Below are 8,334 nucleotides of genomic sequence, written 5' to 3' on the forward strand. Positions count from 1 at the left end.
TGTGCAATATATATTGACACCAAAGCCTCTCTTTTCTAGGTGAAGACGATATATATCAAACACTTAAAACTCTCAGATAGGAGAGCATAACGCCTACTGAAAGGTAAAGGTAATTAGTTAAGATGCTCATTTTATGCTCTATACCTATACCTCATCCTTTTAAGATAAACATAAGCGTACTTTCTTAAACATCAAAAAGATCTATCAGAACAATTTTCCATTGAATCAAAAGTTCTATAACTTACTTGCATAGAATTAATAAGGCAGAATCATCTATTCCTTCACATGTCTCTATTTGACTGCAACAAATGCAAAAACTGTGACTTGGCCAAAATACAATGGTTTCCGACTATAAAAGTCAGTCCTATACTATCAAGCAAATATTTGCATCAAACCATTTATTCAGTGATGTGAAATTTAGTTCCGTATATTCAGCACATTACTGTTTACTTGAAACAGGTGACAGATGTATTAGAAAGAGCACAAGGCTTCTGATTGAAATTCCAGTTTCAATTCTCAAAGGTCTAAGATGTTCAGCAAGTTTTTCAATTACTTTGAGCCTCAGTTACTTAGGGGAAAATCTTAATCTCAAGATGTAAATTTATGAGTATGTGTTGTGTGGGAAGCATAATTTAATAATCCAAAGAAGTTGACTGGCACTTAATAAGTAATCAATAAATGTCAGTCCCCCTCTTCCTCTTCTAGGTAGATATTATAAGAATTCTGTCTAAAACAATACCGTTATCCAGAAACATATGGAAAGAATATACATTCTGGAATTAATTTGATGACAAAAGAATTGGAGAAACGAGACGCAGATAAATTTGCACTCTTGTGTTAATAAACCAAATGGCTGAAATTTGGAAGAAGAACTATAAAAATGGTGCTTCTTCAGAAGGGAAGTGTGAAATCAGGAAGGTATCTTAGAATCAGCACCTAACAAAACTTTCAGTCTTTTTTACTGTAATTTATTTTGTTATATACATATTCATATATTTTATTTCAGATCCAAAACTATGCTAAGAAGAAAACGATAGTATGAGACTATGCTCAACATGCCACTCACATATCTACAATATAGAACTCACAAAAAATTCATTTTATTCTGGAAATTAGAGTAAAATTCAAAATGTCTCTTTGCCTGTTTTTCACTTTTAACATTATTAGTATTTTAATTTTGAATGTTTGGTTCCTATATTATTGTGGATCAGAATAGATAAAGGCATCTAGCAATGTATGTATGTATGAGAGCAGAACATTATATCATGCATCTCTTGTATGCTTATTCTTAACTATAATATATGGCAAATATCTAAAAACCATAATTAACAATATAAACTACTTAAATTATTTTCAAAGGAACGTTATTTTAAATAACAATGAATTAAAAATGTTGTGAGCACCATAATATTTAAAATATCAATAAAGAACACAAAGTTCTTTACCAAGAAGGACTATAGTTTTTAAACTTCACGTTTCTTAAGCTTTTTTTTGTCTCAGGGGTATATACGCAGATTTGTTTATATAGATAAACTTGTGGCATGGGAGTTTGTTGTAGAGATTATTTCATCACCCATATACTAAGCCTAGTGCCCAATAGTTATTGTATCTGATCCTTCTTTTTCTCTACCCTCAGGTAAGGCTCTAGAATCTGCTGTTGCCCTCTATGTGTGCATGTGTTCTCATCATTTAGCTCTTACTTATAAGTGAGAACATGAAATATTTTGTTTTCTCTTTCTGCATTAGTTTAGTAAAGACAATGGCCTTTAGCTCCATCCATGTTCCTGCATAGGACATAGTCTCATTCTTTCTTATGGCTGCATAGTATTCTATGGTGTATATATGCCACATTTTCTTTATCCAGTCTACCACTGATGGGCATTTAGGTTGATTCCATGTCTTTGCCATTGTGAATAGGGCTCTGATGAACATACAAGTGTATGTGTCTTTATGATAGAATGATTTATATTCCTTGGGTATATATCCAATAAAGGGATTGCTGGGTTGAATGGTAGTTCTGCTGTTAGCTCTTTGAGGAACTGCCATACTACTTTCCACAATGGTTGAACTAATTTATACTCCCACCAACAGTGTATAAGCATTCCCTTTTCTCTGCAGCCTCAACAGCATCTGTTTTTTGGCTTTTTAATAATAGCTATTCTGAATGGTGTGAGATGGTTTGCCATTGTAGTTTTGATTTGCATTTCTCTAATGATGAGTAATATTGAATTTTTTTCCTGTTTATTGGCTGCATGTGTGTCTTCTTTTGAGAAATGTTTGTTCATGTCCTTTGCTCACTTTTTAATGGGGTTGTTTGCTGTTTTCTTGTAAATTTGTTTAAGTTTCTGATAGATGTTGGATATTAGACCCTTGTCAGATGCATAGTTTGCAAATATTTTTCCCCATTCTGCAGGTTGTCTGTAAAACGCTCATTTTTATTAACGTTTTGAACTCAAACCACATTTAATAGCAGAAGTGTGTGACATGTTCTTTAGATTTCTTGCCCTGGTTCATAACAATCAATTTAACTGTCCATTTTCAATAAGAAACTAGAAGACAATATTAAATTAATTTAGAGATTTGGGTTGAAAGAAATATAATCCCATTGAGTTAGCTTATTACAAAAAAGAAATGTATTTGTGCGACATCTCAGACCCTAATATAGGGGTAAATCCTAACATCAAGAATAAATTGGAACCAGGACTGAAATAGGATCAGGATCCTTTCTTTCCATCTCTGTCTTCTGTAACTCTCTGAGGACAGTTTTTTTCTCTTCTGTTACCACAGACAAAGTCTCACGATTTTTACTTTACACAATAAGACATGACTGACCCCAGCTCCTAAGTTTACGTCTCCATTCCATATGTATTTGTTCTTCTAATTCCTGGGTCAGGGAATTGGATTGGCCCTGGATGATGAATCTATCCTGAACTAGTTAGTCGTATTCATGAGAGCAGCATGCTATTTTCTGGATCTAGATTCTCCTACATTAACCATGTGCTTGGAGAATGCAGAACTGCTGGTGTTGTGGGATAGAATTGGGATGTCCCTTTGTATATCTAGCCAGGAAAACTAGAAACCAGCCCAAGTGGGCAGCAACGATGAGAATAGCAAGTATTTTGTAGCATGGCCCAGGCAAGAAAAGGAGAATTCAGAACAGAACCATTGGCAGAAGGAAAATAAAATGAGAAAGAAAAAGAAAACCAAAAGAAGACGGATGATAAAATGGCAGTCTTTGTGTATTTCAGGTGAAGCATGTTCAGTATACTACACAAAGCCAGTGTTACAAATACTGCATCTTGGTATACAGTAGTCTAGAAATATGTCATTCTCATTATCAACAACAACAACCACAAAATGATTTTCTTTCACATTTTCATAATAGCATGGATGTTTTGCCATAATAAGCCTGGTAAAAATGATGGAAGAAAATTAATTTCTTAATTTTCTTTAATTTATCTCCCAAATTATGACTCTAAAAGACTGGATAAAAATTAGATGCATAAAATTTATTTTATATGTTTTAGATGCAGATCTCAAATTGTGGCAGAATAAAATTCTCAGCATACGATTAGCATAACTTTCATTCCCCTGTGGGCCTGCAGCTGAAAGCAAACTCCAGTCAGTTCCCTTATCGCTGTTTCCAATAGAAGAGAAAAGATAGCTAATCTTTCAGTACAATTAGGTATAGAAAAAAATCAAGCCTTTTGCTAAAAGATGCAGATACCTCCTACCAGAAAATTTATCTTTAACGGTTATCCGGAGTTGTCTTAAAGCCCATGTCAAAATACAAGAGTTAAGGATTCTTTAGGCAGCCTTTGAGGAGACGTAGAGTGGCTTGACGATAGGATAAGTTGTAAAAAACAACACTGGTCTTAGCACAATTATCCTGAATTAAGAAAAGATAAATACAATGTGTAAATTGTGTTAAAGAGTGTGTGCTTCATTTTCTCACTGAAGATCAAACTTAATGTCAGAAGTATCCTAAGTTGTTAGTCAAGCTATCCTACAACAGTGGCCCTTAATCCAGTTATCCTAAAGCAATGGCTCCCATACATTTGCATCCACTCTAAACACCTTGAGGGCTTATAAAACAGCTTGCTCTATGCCACCCCAGATTTTCTGATTCAAACAAGTTTTCAGGTGATCAGGATGCTTCTGGCTCCCTGTCCACACTTTGAGAACAACTAACTTAAAGCCGAGATGCTATTGAGTGGTTGCAAATCTTAAGATAGTTAATTTGCACGATTTATAGTATATGCTGCTTCCCGCATGTGGACAAAACCAAATGAAAAGTATAAGTATAGAAATAATGACAACAAGGGAGTAAGAATATTCCGTAAGGCTACAGATCAACATTACATTATGTTGCATTTGCACTAAGGGTGCTAATGCCCTTTCTTTTAGTAGGTACAATTTTTTTTTTAGGAAAACTATGTGTGCTAAAGGCATATGATATATAGAACTACTAGTTTGCATAATGCATTATTCTTTAGAAATTATATTACAAATAATTCAAACCATCTGGGGCATTTGTTAAAAATCAGGTTCTTGGGATGAACCCTTAGATGTTAATTATATGGGTCTCCTCTGGCCCCAGAATTTGTGAACTGTTTTCTATCCGCTCTGCTTAGACAGTTTTTTTTTGTTTTGTTTTTCATTTTAGTTATATGAACTAGATCTGGTAAAATGCCAGTGGGGAGTACTGAATTTACTTAATAAGTCCATATCACTTGCATCAAACTATATTTTTTTTTAAAAAAAGCTTATAAAATTTCTAGAGTTTTCATCAGTCCTGTATTTATACCTTGAAATATATTTCATCATATAAAACTGTTTGGAAAATATGAACATTTTTTCTAATATGGCATATTAAGTTTCAGGTGGAATTAACTTCAAATTTTAGTCCACTTGATCTCTTGATTCTTAGGAAAGAAGTTGATCTAAATTTAACCTCACCCAGAAATAAACTTTCTGTTTATTTATTTTATATATATAATATATATATAATATTTATAATATGCAGTTTACTGACTCCTCTGAAGGAAGCTTAGCAGATTATATTCTGGGATATATTGTCCTTTACTAACACTGAGTTAGATATAAAGAGTCAGATTATTCTTCCATTTTACTAATGAGGAAATGTATTTAGATAGATAATGCTTTGCCAAATGTCCTAACTTTGGTATGTGTTAGTTTCAGAACTCAAACTGAAAAAAGTCTTTGACTTTTACTTCGATGCTTTCATTCAGCATATCACATTATTTTAAAAATATGAGTAAAAGGAGCATAGATAATCTTCAAAGATAAAAATCCAATCAATAGAGATACAATGTTATTTATTTGTTGGCACTTTTGTCCATACCATTAACTATTTTGAAATCTGAGGCACAAATGGTCTTCCCAATTAGTTTACACTAAAAGAAGGAAAGAACATTTTAAGTTCATATAGAATGTAACTGATTGTCCCTACATGCTGGATTCCTCACATACACTCCTCACAGAGAAAGACTTGGTTAAACAAAGTCTTAAGAATGAAGGAAAAACCTACTAAAATGGCATGAAATGTGAACTGTTTTATATCTGCTCTGCTTAGACAGTTTTTTTTTTTTTTTTTCATTTTAGTTATATGAACTAGATCTGGTAAAATGCCAGTGGGGAGTACTGAATTTACTTAATAAATCCATATCACTTGCATCAAACTATTTTTTTTAAAAAAAGCTTGTAAAATTTCTAGAGTTTTCATCAGTCCTGTATTTATAGCTTGAGATATATTTCATCATATAAAACTGTTTGGAAAATATGAACTTTTTTCTAATATGGCATATTAAGTTTCAGGTAGAATTAATTTCAAATTTTAGTCCACTTGATCTCTTGATTCTTAGGAAAGAATTTGATCAAATTTAACCTCACCCAGAAATAAACTTTCTGTTTTCAGCAGCTCAGAGTTCAATTTCATACATCTCATGATATATTAGGACCTTTGCTCGCAAATGAAACTGTGAGTGCAAAAGGAACACTTTCCAACCCTCACCAAGGTTATGCGGTGGATCAAAAAGAGCTGTTAAATTATTATTAAACTCTTATATCTCTGTAAGTTCCCTCTGACTGGCTAATGTACAAAAGCTGGCGAAAAACATTTTTCTCTGTTGTCAGGCCAGCATTATATATTGTGAACACTGTTTCAATTGGACTTCCTAGCAGTTTCATAAAAGAAGACCATTAGGAATTATCCCATATGCTTTAGTTTATATGCTGCTTAATTTTAATGGAAAATTAAGAGTTTCCTTCTGGTTTGCTCAGTGATCTCTCTCTTCTTGAATTTCTATTTCCCATATGTGTTTAATAAGTCAAAAAGTCATAGGTAAAATCCAAAACCCATATTCATCACACACAAAAAATAGTAATTATGTGGAATCTCCAATCAATATCCAGGGCTTGCACACTATGTGAGGATTTTTGTGCTTCACAGCTCTAAGTAGCCAAACTGGATATGCTTTAATCAGTTTTGTTTTCATAGGCTTTAGATTCCCTTTTTAAAATTAGCATAATGAACAAGTAATTTCTTCCATCTCTCACTTGTCTCCTAGAAGAGTTCATTAAACTGATTGCATTTGTCTTGTTAGAGAGGAACTTTCATTCCAAAGAGCAAGTTTCATTCCACCCTAACCCTGATTTAGTTTCATAAAGTTTAGCACTTAAGGCAGTAAAGATACTTTTAAAAATGCCCAGCCTTTGAACTTTTCAGTCTAAATCCTTTTGTGAACTAAAAGAATTTTCCTTACTAAGCAATGCAATGCATCTATATAAAACCTCTATGGAATAAACTGTTAGTTTATAAATTCTTTGCCTTTCTAGTTTATGTGAACCTCTTAGTCTTTCTGTTTCTGTACAGCAATAAAATTGTTACTTCTTGAGATAGGTTGAATGGAATATACTATTAGAAAATATTTCCCAGAATAAGGTCATGAGTTGTTGTTGTGATTGTCATTAATCACAGGATGATTACAGCAGTTTTCTCCTACTCTTTATTAGTGTTACTTGAAATACTCTCTTGCTTTTACTATTAACATTGAACGTCTATGAAACCTAATAGGCCACATTATTGTTTATATTATATGCTATAATTATATGATTCCTAGACTTTAGCACAGATATTACTGCTCACTAACCTTTCTTACTTAGCAAACAGCCTACCAATCACTCTTATGGCAATTTGTATTCTAACTTTAATTATGCAAAACTGTCTTTCTAGATACTCTGGAAAGGTGGCCTCATGCAACTTCTTAATTTGATATAATGCACAAATATGGCATGACAATTATCATAACATATTGACTTTTTTCTCTACCAGTAGGAATAAAGGGTTAATAATTAACCTAATATCTGTGATGAAAAAAAATCTCAGAATGTTAAAGGCTATCTCTAATTACCCTTTTCTAAAATGTAGTTTGTACAAGATATTTTTGAAAATGTGACCATGTATAGAATTTATTTGCATACAAAGTTGATGAACTAAAGTACAAGTTAAGGGATAATTGTTCAGTGTTCACATAAATTATTTTAAGAATTCACCTATTTAAACTTACGATATGTTTTTGAAAATAATTTAGCAAGCTTCTAGAGTCTTACTTGAGTACATTATAGCATGAGAAATATATTTTAGTTAAATAAATATAATCTTCATAGAATTTGAGAATAAAATCATATTATCCGTGTCATCAGACCTTCATCCCTATGCACTCAATTCACTTTAATAAACATTTATGTCTAAATCATGATACTTAATGGTGTGGGGAACCTCAAGATAGTAAAAGTATGATCTCTAATTTCAAAAAGTTCATAATCTTGGAGATAATTAGAAATGCCTCACTCTAATGACAGTGATAATGAGCAACAGTTAAAGATTGTTAGTTTGAACAACTTCACAATCACCTGTTACATATTTACACGCGTCATGGCCAATATTCAGAAAATCATTCTGAAAAGACCTTTCTTGAGTTACATGTGAATAGTGTAGGCTCACTGACTTTATTTACTTCAGAATTGGACACAGATACGAGAAGATTTCCCCCTATTTTGAGGTTGTTTCACCTAACTTTTTTGAGGGTGTTTCCACCTAACTTGTTCTATATATCCATTTAAAATCCCTTACAACAATTCTTTTTAAACATGTGTATGTTTTTTGTTTTTCTTGTTTTGTTTTTTGAGACAGAGTCTCACTTTGTCACCCAGGCTGGAGTGCAATGGCGCAATCTAGGCTCATTGCAACCTCTGCCTCCCGGGTTCAAGCGATTCTCCTGCCTCAGCCTCCCGAATAGTTGAGACTACAGG

Source organism: Symphalangus syndactylus, chromosome 11 (assembly GCF_028878055.3).
Source record: "Symphalangus syndactylus isolate Jambi chromosome 11, NHGRI_mSymSyn1-v2.1_pri, whole genome shotgun sequence".
Classification (NCBI taxonomy): Eukaryota; Metazoa; Chordata; class Mammalia; order Primates; family Hylobatidae; genus Symphalangus; species Symphalangus syndactylus.